Genomic DNA, 18,016 nt, shown 5'->3' with positions numbered 1-18,016 from the left:
TGTAATTAGAGAAATGCAAATCAAAACCACTCTAAGATTTCATCTCAGTCCAGTCAGAAGAATGGCAATTTTCAAAAATACAAGCAATAATAAGTGTTGGTGAGGATGTGGGGGAAATGGTTCACTCATCCATTGTTAGTGGGACTGCAAATTGGTGCAGCCATTATGGAAAGCAGTATGGAGATTCCTAAAAAACTTGGAATGGAACCATCATTTGTCCCGACTTTCTTGCTCTTTGGTTTACACACAAAGGACTTAAAATCAGCATACTACAGTGAAGCAGCCACATCAATGTTCGTAGCTATTCAATTCACAATAGCCAGATGGTGGAACCAACCTAGATGCCCTTCAATTGGTGAATGGATAAAGAAACTGTGATATATATATATATATATATATATATATATATATATATATACAATGGAACATTATTCAGTCTTAAAGAATAATGAAATTATGGCATTTGCAGGTAAATGGATAGAGCTGGAGAATATCATGTTAAGTGAAATAGGCCAAGCCCCAAAACCCAAAGGCCAAATGTTTTCTCTGATATGTGAAAGCTAATTCACAATAAGGGAGGAAGAATAGAGGTACTTTGGATTAGGCAGAGTGGACTGAAGGGAGGGGAGGAGGTATAGGTGTAGGAAGGACAACAGAATGACTTGAACACTATTGTCCCATGTGCATATGATTACATGACCAATGTGATCCTACATCATGTACAACCAGAAGAATGAGCAGTTATACTCAATTTATGTATGATGTGTCAAAATGCATTCTACATTCATGTATAACTAATTAGAACAAATTTTAAAAAGGCCACACAAAGGATATATGTGAAGGCTGTCTCTACATAATAGAATTTCAGAAATCAAGGTAAATCATCCTGAGTTCTAAATTAAACATATTTTAAATGTATTAATGTAGAAATATAAATATAAATACATTGCAAGTAAAGCAATTTAGAAGCTCAAAAAAAGTATAAAATAATATAGTCTCTGTGAACTCAACTGCCTAATACTTTTCCACATAAACACAATCCTGGTCTAAAAATATGTCATGCGGTTCCAAGAAGATAACTTGTTTGGATAGTATTTTTCTCAGAATTTACTAGATATTTGATATCAAGAACATTAAATGTAAAACTCTGTTAGCAGAATAAAGAAGAGAACAGAATGTGTATGCAGATATTCATGGATGATATCCTATATTGAATTGATTTTGTTAGTAGCATAAACATGAATCTTTGATGGCTGCCTCAAATTTCTATCTGTGTCCCAAATGTTTTACAGATATTAGTTTGGTAAAGTGCTTAGAATAGTGCTTTGCCCACAATAAATGTTCAAAAATATCTGTGAAAGGTGAATGATCAAGGCACTAGGTATATAAGTAGTAAAAATTGTAAAACTGACACAAACACCTAGGATAGCATAGGAAAATATATACTTTTGAAACATGTTTTAAGTAACTCAAAGCATTTTTGAAAACTAAAACATGTTTTATGAAAAAAAAGAATAAAGCAAATGATACTCGAATTTATGGGTCATTAAAAGCAAAAGAATAAACTGATGGGGAAAGGACCCTCCAAAAATATGCCTTATTATTCATATACCACACTGAACAGGAAATTATAGGCAGAATATAGCAATAAACATGCAAAAAAGCATTAGTTTATGTTTCTAAGATTAATGTGGCAATGTTCATATGCCCAAATGCCATTAGCATTTGGCACAAAAGCCTGATAAGTAAGTGAAAATTCATCTAGTGGAGACAAAAGTGTCAGAGAAACCTTAATGGAAAAAGATTTCTTTGGAACATAAATAAATAGACTGGAAGGAGGTTGACAACTTCAAACAAAGTTGTATCATTGGTGTTTATGATGGTGAATTATATGAAATTGGAACTTAGAAATCAATGTTTGAATCATAAAGCCTCATGCTAGTAATACAGGTATACAAAGAGCATTTAGTGTAGACTTTTATTTATGAACTCATTCCTTTATAAATTTATTTTTTACTTTTGTGTTTGCTTGATCTCAAGATTAAGAACTGGAAAATGTATTACAGGTAGTTTTAAATTCCATCCTTTCTTTAAATTTATTTCTTTTTACAGACTGCATTTTGATTCATTGTATGCAAATGGGGTACAACTTTTCATTTCTCTGGTTGTACACAATGTAGATTCATACCATTCATGTAATCATACATGTACATAGGGTAATGATGTCTATCTCATTCCACCATAATTGTTAGTGTGTGTTATAATGAAATACATATGTTTCTATTTCAGTAATAAATTTAGGCTCACCAACGTTGATAAACTATTGAAAGTAGTTTATTTGTATTTCCTTACATGTTTACCTATAGAACTTAGTGAAAGAATTTGGAGTAAAATTGTCACGCAAGTTTTATAGAAGACTCATAAGAGTTAATCAGTCCTGCAACATTGAATGAGTTAATTAAAATTTTAAATTTCAGTTTAATAATTTGTAAAATCATATATAAGATTTCTCAGGTTTATTAGTGATAAATGAAAGAGAAAATGTAGATGATACATTGTATTAATTATAAATAGTATATAAACTATTTGCTCTTATGTGGGGACCTTTTGTGATAAACTGCAAGTGATATCCTCTCTTACTAGAAAGAAATATTTTTAGTAAATATACTTATGGTAACAAAAGGTAACATGTTCATTTATCTTAGTAATCTTTTGTGTGTGTAGGCATGTGTGTGCGTGCGTGTGTGTGTGTGTGTGTGTTGAGCTCATATATAGAACACAATGCCATTGATTATAATCTGCATTTCTTTCGCTTTAGAATACATTTCACATTTTCCCTGGTTAACAGAAAATCAATAGAATTAGATATTTATCTAATACATGGTTCTGTAAACATTTTATTTATAGACCCAGATAGCAAGTATTTTAATCTATATGAGACAGGTAGTGTATCAAAATCTTTCAACTGACTGCCATTGGCAATAAGTAAATGAATGGGCATAGATGTATTCCAATAAATCTTTATTCACAGGCTGCTAGACAGATTTGGTGTTGGTCCATAGTTACTGAACCATCATCTAACCTACTGATAGTAGATCTTTAAGAAGACATGAATATTACCATTGCTGTGAAGATGTTGAAATTATGGGTCCATTTAGAAATGACTCCAGAACATTAAATCACTTAGAAAGCTTTATGATACTAGACATATACACATTGAGGGCATGGGTAAAATGCATGACACAATTTTGAATACTTTTATCAGTGTTTTAAAAAACCTCCCAAAAGGACCTGATCATACACTCATTTTTACACTTGCCTCAGAGTTCTAAAAGAATATCAGAATGCATTCATTTTTTTATCATCATTGTTCTAAAATATGTCACAAAAGTTTGTCATTTTTATTACTTGGCTCAGAGTTCTATGATGATGTTACAAGACAGTTAATGTTCATACTTAGTATACATACTTATTGTCTTATGATTATAAGATAGCTAATGCAGCTCCATATAATTTCCATATTCTAGAGAAGGAAAAACAGAATACGAACTGTTAGTTCCTGTATTCTTATTATCAGGAAAACAAAGACTCTCTCAGACATATCCAAATCGACTTCAACTTATGTCTCATCAGCCAAAAGCATGCTACTAAGTCTTTTTCTAGCTATAGTGACAAAGAAGTGCAGTTGGGAATAGGTATTGAGGAAGTCAGCCAATAATAATAGCCATACAAGTTAATGTTATTCCAAAATGTAAGTATTAAAAGATAAAAAATTAACAAGAGTTGTGGCTTAAGTCCCATGCTTTTCAATTGTTTCCTCATCCTGAAACACATATAAAATGGTAATAAAATCAACACTGTACTCAAACAGAATATCTGTCTTCTCATTGCTTGGGGCAGCTGGCCCCATGGTATACCTGCTCCATTTCCCACCTGGCCACTCGGAGGCATCAAAATGGAGGTTCAGCTTAAAGTGTAGTTGACAGAAAAATGTTGCAAAACATACAGTTAGTGGGTCTGGCTTACATATTTGTTTTGGATTGTATTATAAAATTTAACTAGTATAAACTAAAACTTTAACTAGCAGGCAGCATAGATGAGTCATTAGGATCATTTTGGGTGATAAACTGTTCACTGTAAAAATTAAGTATCAGAAAAGAAAAAGATAGGCTGTTCCATAATTTAAAAAGATATTGGGTAGTTATGCTGAATGACAATAAATTTGTTTGAGGTATATGTACATGACTAAAATGTCTACTGTACTCAATATGCAGTAACTAATAAGGTAACATTTCAATTATGGTCCATAGACTACTATCAATCCAAACATTTTGATACATCGTTTTAAAATAACACTTGGAAATGAACCTAAGATACTAGGGCATGGAATTGTGAAGGTAGTAGGATAGGATTCTTTAAAACAGACTTATGACCACATATGTGAATAGATAAAACACTAGAAGCCATGTTAATTTTGAGAGGTGAGATTGTAGGGAGTGATTTTATTTTCTTTGTAGTTTTCAGCAGTTTATAAAGATATTATGATAAATATAAGATACTATTTATAATAAATATAGTGTTTTATAATATATAATAGTATTTTAATTAGAAAAAGCTCAGTTATTTGAGCTTAATTTAATACTCATCAATTCATTCTCTAAAACCCTAAGATCAAAAATGGGCAAATGGGGCTGGGGTTGTAGATCAAAGGTAGAGCACTTGCCTAACATATGTGAAGCCCTGGGTTTAATATCCAGTAGTGCAAAAATAAATAAATAAATACATTTTAAAATGGTCAAGTGATCTGAATAAATTTTATTAAAAGAATCAAAAATGAATAAATAGATGAAAAATATTCAACAACTTTAGTCATAAGAGAAATGAAAATCAAAACTGTCTCAAGTTTCTAATTAACCGCAGATACAATGTCTACAACCAAAAATAAATAAAAATTGCATATCCTGGCAAGGATGTGGAAGAAAAGCAACCCTTACACATACTGGGTGGGAATGTAAACAAGTACAGCCAATATGGAAACCAGCATGGCAATTTGTGAAAAAAATCAAGTTAGACTACAATATCATCCATATATAGTATTACTGAGGGGTACACCTGAAGGAAATGAAGTTAGCATACAAAAGAGATACTGTATACCTATGTTTATTGCAGCATTTTTCTCAGTAGCCAAGATATGAATCAGCCTAGGCACCCTAGATAAACAAAATGTAATGAATATTATGCAATGAAATATTATTCAGCCATTCAGAATGAAATAATGACATATGCAGGAAAATGGATGGAACTAAAGGTAATTGAGTTAACCAAAGGAAGTCAGACACAGAAAATCAATAGAGCAAGTTTTATCTCATATGTTGAAACTTTAAAAGTTAACAAAAAATATGACCTGAAAGTAAAAGAGGAACTATTAGGGAAGGGGACCAGGGGTCAGGAGTAGAAAGCAAAAGTAAGAAAGGGTAGAAAGGAGGAGGGTAGATATGATTAAAATACTATATATGCATGTATGAAAATGTCACAGTGAAACAAACCCACTAATTTATATAATTAGTATGAGTTAATATGTATAATTAAAATTAAAATACAGAAGGAAAAGATGTAAAACTAACAAACACAAGTTTGAACTAAAGTATGATACTTGAAATTATCAACTATAATTCTTCAGCCCCCTTCAGACCTAATATGTCTTTAGTCGGTCCCCACTTCCTGCTGTGTTAAACTCATAGTTTAAGCTACTACAGTCTTTTTTATTCTGAGATTATTTTTCATATTGTAAAATTCCTGAAAACAGGATACAACTTAAAATAAATGCACATAATTAATTTAGTAGATCTTTCCCCAAACAGCTATTTGAAAATTTAATGTCTATATTTAGTGAATTTTTTATGTGTTTTTCTCTGATAGACAGCTAATCTATTGAATTAATGAGCTGATTAAAAGTTGCAGAGCTGCTGCTGTGTTTGCAGTTAGAAGACCTCATAGAGTTTGAACCAGCTGTGTTATTTACTGAAATGTAAGAATTTTTCTCCTACTTCCATTCGACTTGAACTGATGATTTTATATCCAAGAAAGAAACACAATATCCTTTACCTTCTTGCTACAGTGGTGATTCAATCAACACTTCTGATTCTTTAGCACTGTGGCCAGTGGAAACAAGTCAATTTTTGGGTATAGGAGAGATGTGTTTTTCATTTTACTTAAACTTTATAGGTACAAGGGAATTTTCAAGGTCACTGATCTTGTCACTGCTCTTGTTGGTCAACAATAAATGTAAAAGCAAATTTGTAGGTCTTTAAACTTCTAACGTTGGGCTACGTTCGTTTACTACTAGGCTCCCCCACAAAAAAAAAATCGCACTCACTTAGACAATCTTGTGTTTCCACAGCCTAAAGATAGGTGGAACAAAAAGAGAGTTAAAATTCACATTTTAAAAAGATTGTTTGCATTCCATTTCTGGAATAAATAATATGAAATTTCAATCAAATATCACAGTATGAAAAAGAAAAAAACAATTATTAAAAATATAAGACATGACATGTTGGCTGCTTAACCAGTCTTATAGATAATATTGATATTAGATTATTTAGTACAATTTTATTTCATTCTTTTGATAAATATTTATGGAAAAAATCCTAGCCCAGGCACTATGCTGGGTCCTGGGTAAATTGTGAAGAGTAAAATGGCCCATCATCCATCTTCCTATAGTACTAACAGAGATACTGCTATACAGAAATTAAACAGATGTGGGTTTAGGCTGAAAAGTTCTCATTCAGAGCTGGGTATGTAGCACAGTGAAAGACCATTGCCTAGCATGAGAACCTTGGTTGGATTCCCAGCACCACACACACACACACACACACACACACACACACACACACACACAAATCTTATGAAGATTTCTAGAGAAGATGGCTACGTGAGTGTTCTTTACTACCACACACATACCAAACTAGGCATCAGAATATACAAGTACGAAGAGAAGAGAAAGCCAAAGAAAATCGGAATCCATTCTGGAAATTAGGATTGAATGTCATTTAAGGCCAATAATATTGGAAATTTCTAATTTTAAATACACACACACACACACACACACACATACACACATACAAACATTCACACGCATACATACATACATATACTTCTGATATACATACATACACATATAGATGATATTATGACAGATGTGTATGTGTGTATATATATATACAGATTTGCATGTATGTATGTATATGAACAAAATTACATATGAAGATTTTAGAATTTAAAATATCTGAATTAATTTTTCAGACAATGTATATAAAAACAAATGAAAACTGGTTAGTATATTCAATAAAATAAAAAATATTGATTTTACAATAAAATAAAAAGAGTTTATTAAAACATTATAAATTACAGAGCACATAATGTGATAGGATGAAATGGAACAAGAACTTCTCTCAGCCTGGTGCAGTGGCACATGCCTATAATCCCAGTAGCTCAGGAGGCTGAGGCAGGAGGATTGTGAGTTCAAGCCAGCCTCAGGAAATCAGTAACACAGTCTGTAAATAAATTTTTTTTAAAAAGCGGGGGTGGTCCCTGGGTTCAATCTCCCATACAGAAAAAAAAAAAAAAAAAAGAAAAAGAAAAAATTTTCTCTCATATGCTAATAACAGCAATGTACATAAACACAACTTTGAGGGGAGAGAAATCCTCACTATATCATTAATTGCCACTACCCTTTGATCTAACATTAGGAAAATCTAATAGCCAATTCTAATAACCAATCTAACAGCTTAATGATTAGTTATAAGGATATTCATTGTAGCATTATATTTATGAAATGATAACTGATAAATGTTTCTTAAGTATATTGATTCATTCATGCAATTACAAATGTTGGAATAATGATGTATAAAATGAGGCTATATATACTATATAGAATATATTCAAAATACAGTTTTAGTGGGAAAAAGCAAGTTATTGGCCACTATGTGTAGTGTTCATATTCATCTTAAAACTTCTGTTAGTCATATTTTTGTTGCTGCCACCAAAATACTAGAGAGGAACAGCTTAAAGGAGGAAAAGTTTATTTTGGTCTTAAGGTTTCAGAGGTTCTACCCATGGTTGACTGATTCCATAACTTTGGGCCTAAAGTGAGGCCAAATATCATGGTGAACAGGCATGGTGGAGGAAATCTGATAAGTTCATGATAGCCAGGAAGTAGAAAGAGAGAGAGAGAGACAGAGAGAAACCAGGGATAAGATACAGTCCCCAAGGACCCATTTCCCATGACCTACCTCTTCTGGTTTTGTCCCACCTGCCTACAGTTACCACCCAGCATTCCATTCAAATTATTAATCCATAATCCACCAATGAAGTTACAGTTCTTATAATTCAATCTTTTCACTTCTGAGCATTCCCATATTGCCTATAGATATCCAGGGAACATTACTAGATCCAAACCATAACAAACATATGTGACAGTGAAAAATGTATTCTAAATAGCTAACATGAATATGACGTGGGAGAGTCAGTAATTTATTTCTGTATTATCAGAAAAGGTAGTTCTGCTTTAAAAATGCAACTTAAATACATGTACTAGAAAACATCCACTTGTAAGAAAAAATATTGTTCATCCATTATTTTGTTTCCTTCACTTAGCTTATATTCACTGTGTGTTATGTGTCCTACACTGTTTAGGGCAGAAGAAATTGATTTGTGAACAAAACAAAAAATCACTCTCTGTTTTGCAATTACATTTTCTGGGAAGGTCTTAAGTAAAACGTTTTTTAAAATGTATACAATGTCATTAACATTTAAAAGTGCTTTGGAGAAAAATTAAGTATACCAGGAGAATAATAAGTGTGAGAACATGTGTTTACAGGTACTGTTTGAAGCCAGGGAATAACCAATTGGAGATCTGAAACAGGTGACAGGATATTACAAGTATAAAGACTCTGAGGAAGAAATATGGGAAAGGTCCAGAAGCCCACTAGGAACCTTCCAGAAACAATGAGGAAGATATTATGGCAGGAGCACAGTGATGTTATTCATTTATATGTGATAGACTTTTTTACAGTTATTTTTTAGGTAAATAAATATTTTTTAAACTCTCAGAGTAAAATTTTAATACAGAAAGTATCCATATATTAAACATACATATAGAAAATAACTTTAGGATCACCCCCCCGTTTTTAAGTAAATAAACAGAGTTGAAAAGAGATTAAAAAAAAAAAAAAGAATAGAAAAACAGAGCAACAGATGACTTAATGTCCTGCACTGGTGGCAGGGGTGGGTGGGCAGGTGACAGGAGAAGGTAAAACAAAAGTGACTATGAACTGGGCAAAGAGATATAGAGCCAAATTGAACTTCCTTCAAAGTGGAGCAAGGATGCAGGGTAGGTTGGGGAAAGGGGAAAAAAATGACCACAAACTGGGTAAGGAATAGAAAAAAGACCAAATCCAATTTCTTTCAAATGCTTACAAGGGAGAAGGTGAAGAATAATAAAGAAACTAATCTTAAAATGGAGAAAATCAGGACACTCCCCCTTCAATAACAGTACTGAATTGGAAAGAAAAATGAACAATAAATGTGGGAACGGGCAACTCAGAAGGCTGAGGAAGGAGGATTGCAAGTTCAAAACCAGCCTCAACAACTTAGGGAGGCCCTAAGCAACTTAGTGAGACCCTCTTTTTAAATGAAATATAAAAAAGGCTGGGGATGGGGCTCAGTGGTTAAGTGCCCCTGGGTTCAATCCTGGTACAAAGAAAAAAGTGGGAAAGGAGTACACAAACCAGAAACAAAATAATTTATTATTTTGCTTTTTATTTTAAAAATAATTTATTTTATATGGTGATAAGGGGAAGAGAAAGCAGGGTGGATAAGAAAAACAATTAGTAAAGAAAGTGCATAACCAAATTCAATTCTCCACACAGGGGTCTGCTAGATGTGTGGAGTAGGGCAAGGGAAAGGAAGGAATGTAAAAAATAAAAGGGAAAAGAATTGGGAAAACCAGACAATTTAATTTCTTTCACAACAGGAAAAGAGGTAGTACTAAAGAGATAAGAAAGACCAAAAGACACAAAAATGGGAAAGGAACAAAAAATGAATTTTATATGTTTTCCAGGGAGAAAGAAGCAGCAATAAAGATAAAACAAAACAAAATGATACAAGCAACTCCAAAGAGGAGTCACAGAGAAAAATAGGACCAATTAGGTCCTAAGAGAACTTCTTTCATTAGGATGCAGAAGAAGGAAGGAGACATGGGTAAGAAATGAAGAGTGACACCAAAGTGGACAAGGAATAAATTAAACAGGGACTAACTTAAGTTTCTTCATAGCAGAAGTGAGAGTAGGGTAAATGTGAGGAGGTTAGAAGAAAAATAGCCAAAACTGGAAAAGGATATCATGGGAACAGTCCAATTTCTTTCACAAAGGATGAAAAAAAGTAGATGGAGGGTTGGGAGATAAAAGGAAAAATAACACATTAGTGTTAAAGGGTTTGAAAGTATAGGACCAACTCTAACTCCCTCAGAAAGAGGAAAGGAGAGCAAGATTAAGATGAGAAGATAAGAAGGAAAAGAGTCTTTAGTCTCAAAAAAGAGTAACAAAAATAGTCAGAACTCCAGTTAGATTCACAAAGGGCAATAGAGAAGCATGGTTGTGCAAATATGGTGGAAGTGGGGAGAAGATATGGGATAAGAATAAACATGTTTTCCTGATGAGTTTAATGTCAAATATATTTTAGAATTTAAGGGATAATCACTATTCTGGCAAGGAGTAGAAGTCCTTCCTATGGAGGTGTCACTCCTTACGGTAGTGTTAGAATTGAAAGAACCAGATCAGGTGATTGTCTGAGGCAGAAGCTACCTCTTGCTAATCCAACACCCATGACACATAGCTACTTGAACAACTTTGAGTTCCGTGGAGCCAGGTGGGTTGTTTGAGACCTCTTAAGTAGCACAAAGCACAGGAGTCCTTCCACATAGCAGTAGAATTTCTATCAGCTAGAAATTTTTAAGGATTGCTAGCATTTTATTGTCACTTCATAAGAAATGTGGTGACAGAAAAGAATCACCAACAGTATCAATATCAAAAATGGGCTTAATAGATGGCCAAGGTCCCAGAATAAGGAAGTGAATATTTTCAGATACCAAAACCTGAAGGTAAAGTAACGGCCCTCAGAAGTCTGTAATTCTCATTTATATTCCTTTTTGGCTTACAAAGCTTATTGAGTCTAATAATAACAGAGCAAAAGTAGAGTGTTTGAGATGAGCATTATTTCTTAGTGCCTTTTCCTTTTGGGGATATAGAGAAGTAAGCAAGGAGCAAACGACTCGCCAGGTTGCATTCTTAAACTCATCCTTCAAAGGATTTATATTGTCTGCTGTAACTGCCTGGGAACATTTTAGCTTTCAAAAACTCTCTCCTTTTCTTTTTAATTAAATGCCTTCTATTTGAAGCAAAAACCATTTAACACGACCACTTAAAATATTGCTTTCTCTCTATAGATCTAAGAGAATTTATTATATAAAGACCTTTCCCTTCACTTCACTTTAAAAATATTACACTTCAATGTTTGTGGCTTTAATATCTAAGCAATAAAGTAACAGTGTTATGGAGGAAAGAAAAAACATTTTTTTCCTCTGATTAAATGGATAAGTTTCTGTGTGCATAGGGGTTAAGAATTCACATATCCTGCAATTCTTTTACACAATTACTTTCTGTAAAGCCCATCATGGCCCTAAGCAAATTTTTTGCACTCTGTGACTCCTCACCTCTACCATCCTAACTGTAAAATTTCCCTTGTTCTGCCTAATCTCCTCACATCCTGTACAGATAGGTAATGTCTGGTATATGATATCATGATGTTTCCTAAAGAAAATCATAGGATTAAAACTAATCTAATATCTTCAACAAAATGCTTTGAGACCTTTCTTTTTTTCTCTTCGAAAATTATTTGCAGATTTTTCCATGAACAAGTCACCTAAAAAGAAAAAGCTTCTTTCATATAGTTTGGTTAGACCCTTTTGTATTCTTAATTCAAAATCTTCAAATTTCACAGTACCTTATAATTTTAAAATTTTCTTCAAAGAGAGATAATTTCTTGACCCCTAACCCACACTGTCATACTCATAGACATATTCAGACTTAACCAAAGGGGTATCAATCCTCACCAAATTAAAAACAAACAAAAAATATTAATAAACTTTTTAGAAGTCGTAAATGTTTCTGGTTGTATATTTGAAAAATAATCAAGGTGATGATTTTTGTTGGTTTATATATGAAAATTACTTTTTCATAGTTTTGGAGTCTATTCCCTTGTATTAGTTTTATTTTACTAATATAACATTATCTGTATTTGGTTAAAAAATAAACAAATTTCTCCAAATAGACTTTATTTTGCCTTGGTATTTTATAGATTTAGACAAAATCTACATTGTTCCAATTTTTTGTTTAAAATTGCTGTTGTTTAATTTTATGATGATCTATACTTCAATTACAAGTTATCTACCAATAAAAAAAATATAAAAAGAACCTGAAAAAATAAAAAGGGTGAAGAAAAGAATAGAATGACAAAAAGAAATCAGGATCAAAAAGAAAAAGGAAAAAACATTAAAATTAGTAAATTTAAAACAGGGTAACAGAAGACAGAAAATAATGGAAATGTGTGAAACATCACTATTAAAAGAAAAATAACAATATAGTGAGAGTTCAAAAAAATAATATCTTCCAAAAACAAAATGAAACAAAAGGATTAAAAACAGAATTAATAAAGGAATACCAGCTGTCATACTACAAGTCAAAGGCAATGCTTTCAATAACCCTTCAGATTCTTTCAGGGACTCTTCCTGTTGTTACTTACACCCTTCCCTTTCCACTTCATCTCTCCAAATTCTACCACAAAGATTTTTATGAATACTTTCATTCTTGTGCAGCACATCTACTCTGACTCATAGATGTTATGCTCAGCAATATAACATGTACGGTAAGGGCTTGAAACTGGTGACATCACCCAGACATATGTTTGAGCTTTGGTTCTAGAAAGCTTTCATCAATTGTAAAATCTCAGGCAACATAATTGTTAGTCAGCTTTTTGTCACTGTGGCAAAATAACGGAGAAAAAACAACTTAGGAGAAAAAGTGTATTTTGGTTCATGGTTTCAGAGGTTTCAAACCAAGGTAGATTTACTCTATCATTATGGACCTGTGGCAAAGCAGAACATCATGGCAGAAGGGCATGATGAAAGAAAGTTGCTCACCTCATGGCTGTCAGGAAGCAGAGAGATGGAGAGGGAGGGATATATATATATATATATGATTACAAACATATATATCTCTATATATAGATACTCATACATATATATATACATATATATCTATATAGATATATATATAGAGAGAGATAGATTCTTTCTCTTGCTAACTAATTTATTGAAATCTATCTTTAATTCTAATACAAACAAGGATCACGGTATAAGAAACATTGAAATATTACGCCTCCCACCTTATCTGAAGCACCTTGAATTCCACAAGAACAGGCAATCTATCATGCTTACCTGCATTTTGGAGTATATCAAGTAAGATTTATGGAATTTTCAATCAAGTTAATTGGTCATTTTGGAATATCTCACATAAGCAATATTTATGAACAATATTTTATTCATAATGACTTATCTACATGATTACACTTATTAAGTGAGTTGGTCATGAAGAAGCAATCTTAAAAGTTTCTCAAGTCTTATTTGCTGTTTATTAAGTCATCAAATTTGAATGAATGTGGTTTTCAGGTTTCTTTCATAGTTTCATATTTATTCAAGTTTAGAAAGAGTCTATATAATACCAATTCTATTAAATAAAAGTCAATTTGGTTGTATAACTTTGTAAGAATAAGCCTAAGCATTTTGATGTTTTTTAAGTAAAATTATATTTTTAATTCCCAATGTTTAAAATATGTTCTAATAACCTTTCCTACCATTAAGACAATGATTTTACTCCAGAAATGCTAAATTTAAGTGACTACTATAAAGTTAGAGACGACTTCATCTGAAAATTTTGCTAGTGTTAGTGATACTATAGAAGAGTGAATTTTAAAAGTCAAATCATTAAAAATGCAAGAGATTATCAATTTGTGGGTGGTGATGCTTTTAAAGCTTAGAAGCAAATGAAATTACAAATAAAATACAGGTGTTTATTTATTTAAAATAATTACAACTTGTGCAGGTCAATAACAAAATGAAAATGCAAATCACAACAATCCCATATATACATGTACACATACACACATACACAGATATATATATATATATAAAATGCATGTATATGTATACATGTGCATATGTATAAACACATGTATGGATGAATGAGAAGATCGAAATTTAAGTCATTTTGGTAAATTTATTTTTAAATTTCCATCTTTCATTCCTCCAAATATTTTATCCTATTAGTAGGGACAGAAAATGATGCAAACCTTCTGGTATATATTTTATGGTACCTTGCATTTGATGGTACTTATAATGTACCATGAAAATGTAAGAGATTTAGTGAATTTCAATTTGAAAGAATATTTTAAAAGGCTGAAATTCTTCTTACAAAGCACATTTAATTTAAAAAGAAATATTTATATGTATTCTTATATATTCAACAAAGGTTCACCAGTATTCTACTGTTAGTAACAGTGGACAATATATAGAGAAAAATAATGTGGAATAAAAACATTTAGTCAGTAGTGGCTATTGGAAATGTCGGTGACTTTTCTTCTTTTTTATCTTTCTATATTTTTACAATGTTCTGTGATTAACATGTATTTTAGAATTAGAACAGCGATTCCCTAAATATATGATAGTGAATATCTTTGAGATTGCTGATTTTTAAATTATATATAATGTAAATAAACCATGATCAAGTTGGGAGCCATAAACTTTTTTTATAGTAGTCAATCTCTCACACTTGATCACTCTTAGAAAACAAATTTTTAAAATCCCTGAAGTACTACAAAAATGTTCAAGAAACAATATTTGCTTTAAATTTAATAAATGAAAATTATAATTAAACATTCTACAAACATACAGAATGGGTTTTGGGCTCTTTCAGAGAAAAAAAAAAAAACTCAATCTCTTCAGGACCCAATGAATTTGTTTTACAAAGAATAGGGTGAACCACATTGCTGTGATACATTAAACATGCCACATGGGGGCAGAAGAGCAATATGGTTAAAAATAATCCCAGCCTGGATATCTTGCTTATTCAGCTTAATTTTACCAATGATAGAATTATAAAATATCAGTGCACTTTAACCTTAGTATTCACAACATATCCCTTTAACTATTTCAGATACCACATATAAAATATACTATTGCTAAAAGTAGAAAAACCTGACATAATAGAAGGATAGTATTGAGGGTAAATCCATATTGTATGCTTTTTCTTGGACCCCAAAGAGACAGTCTCAAACGCCTGTATATTCGGTTTTTGTCTTATTTTATTTAGTCACTTGATACAGATGTAGCCTTTCACCAGTATGCCTCAGAAAGATGACAATAAATGAAATTACCTGGAAGTATGGACTCAACATATCTGAAGCTTCAGAGATCACTTGATCTAAATCTCTACTGTTATCAATGGAGAAATGAGGCCCGCAATATAACACACCCAAAGGACATGGTACGTTTAGTCAGAGGCAAAACTAGAAGGCATATCTCCTGGCAACCAGATCAATCAGAAAATGCTCATAGTTTGAAGAATCATCTAGAAGCTATAACAATTCTGATCTCTCTCTAGACCACATCTCAGATACCCAACTCAATGATTTCAGTGTTAGTGTTAGAAGAAGTCTAGCATGGAAAAGGGTAGCTTGCCATTTCTCACATACATGTTTTTTTCACTACAAAGTCCAGATTTTCCAGGTGGCCTTCAGAAGTCCATTGTGATGCTTCCTGAACTGCTCAGAAGCAACATCTCTTCTAAGACAAAACTGGTATAATAATGACAACTCCATACTAACCGCTATCAATCGTCAAGTCAGGGAGGCACAGATTGATTGAGGGTCATAAGAATATTGTAAATCAAGGTTTTCTTACCCTAGCTATATAATGGTGAACAAAATGTTAGCCAGTTTCTTCTGAAGCAATATTTGGATTTGGGGCAGCAAGATTAGCAAGAATGTTAGTAATAACATCCATTTCATCAATGTTCTTTCAATCCTCAGCTAAAAGGAGCATTTTGCTGATAAAGTTCATTGTGGACATATAACCCACTTTTATAGGACTTTTTCAATCATAAAAGCATTTCAGAGTAAGATGTTGTCATTTAATATTAAAACTTTGTCATCTGATGCTCTACCCCCAGTCCAATATAACCTTTGCTAACATGTAAACGTCACTGACTTGTTTGAGAGACAGGTTTTGTGCTAAAAATAAAAAGTGAGCTCATAATTAAAATACTGATTTCTTATGATTTTCTTAGCAGCAGCCTGGAGAGTGCTCCCTACTAGTCACCTATCTACTCATTTACTTTGATCTGAATGTTTGTGTCTCCCCTAAAATTCACATAATAAAATTCTAAATCCAAGGTGATACTATTAGGAACTGGAAACAGCCTTAGAAGGTAATTATGACAGGAAAGTAGAGCCCTAGTGAACGCAATTAGTGTCTTTATTAAAAGAGATTTCAGAGAGTGGCCTAGGTATTTCCACCATATGAGGACACAGGGTGAAGGCACATGGTGTGAACCAGGAAGCAAGTACTCACCAGATACTGAATCTTCTGGCTCCTTGATTTTGACTTTCCAGTATCAGAAAGGTAAGGAATAAATTTCTGTTTATTAAGCCACCCAGTTTATGGTATTCTTTTAGAACAGCTAAGACAATATCCTACTCCTGATTTTCTTAGATTTGCAGGCCACTAATATCCTTTACTCTCTGAGGAGTCCAAGAGAAAATTCATCCCATTCAGGCATCCTCTCCTGATGATGCCCATGAGAACTCTGAGGGTTTATGTTCATATTCCTTTAGTGGTTACACTCAATCTTTTGTTTCCTTTTTGTTGTCATTATTGTTTGTCTGAGGAACAGATATAGAAGGACACTTAACAAAAACCTATACTATGAGTAATCATAATCCAGTAACTATCAGTGATCTGACCCACTAGCTTAAGAAGCAAAGCATCACCACAACTTTCTGTCTGCTTTCTCATCTCCCTCTGATTTTTCTAGCCATATAGATAATAACTGTTTACTTTGCCCCATATAATTCTATTACATGTTTTTGTGCTCTGGACATTATATTGTTTAATTCTGTCTGCTTTTGAATGTTATATGAAAAGAGACATACTGGAAGTGCTCTATTTTTTCTTGACTAATGTTAATCTTCCTGATAGTCTAGCATGTAGTTTCATTGCTGTAATTTATTCATTTTAATTATCAATTAACACTTCCTTTTGTGACTACACACAATATATTTATTAATTCTATTATTGACAGATAGTTGGGTTGTTTGCAGGATTTTGCAATTAGAAACAATCAAAGTATGAGAATCCTTATACACATCATCTTGTTCAATAGAACAAAGAAATCAGGATAATAATTTGAATGTCGACCTGTGGAGTCATAAGGGATGGGTGGGTTCTTTCAATTTTCAAAATAATGACAAATTACTTTGCAAAATGTCTGAACCAATTTAGTGTCCTGTGTGCAAGGACAACAAGTTTTATTTAGTCCATTCCATCAGCTTATGGATATGAAATGGTGCTCTGTTGTTTTAATGTGTGTTTTCATAATTATTAATGAGAACTGACAGATGAACATCTGACAGGTAAACATCTTGTCAGATGTTTATTTGACATTTGTACTTCTGTGAAGCATCTATGAATTATTTTGCTCATCTATTGAGCTGTTTATGGGTTTTGTTTTTTAATGTTTTTCATAGTTGGTTTTCAGGGACATGTGTTGTAATTTTATTCCTCTTCATTTGGTCTTATCCTTCAGCTTTATTTATGGGGTCTTACTATGAAAAACATTCTTGTTTT

This window comes from Sciurus vulgaris (genome assembly GCF_902686455.1).
Source record: "Sciurus vulgaris genome assembly, chromosome: X".
NCBI classification, from domain to species: Eukaryota; Metazoa; Chordata; class Mammalia; order Rodentia; family Sciuridae; genus Sciurus; species Sciurus vulgaris.
This window is presented reverse-complemented; position numbering follows the sequence as displayed.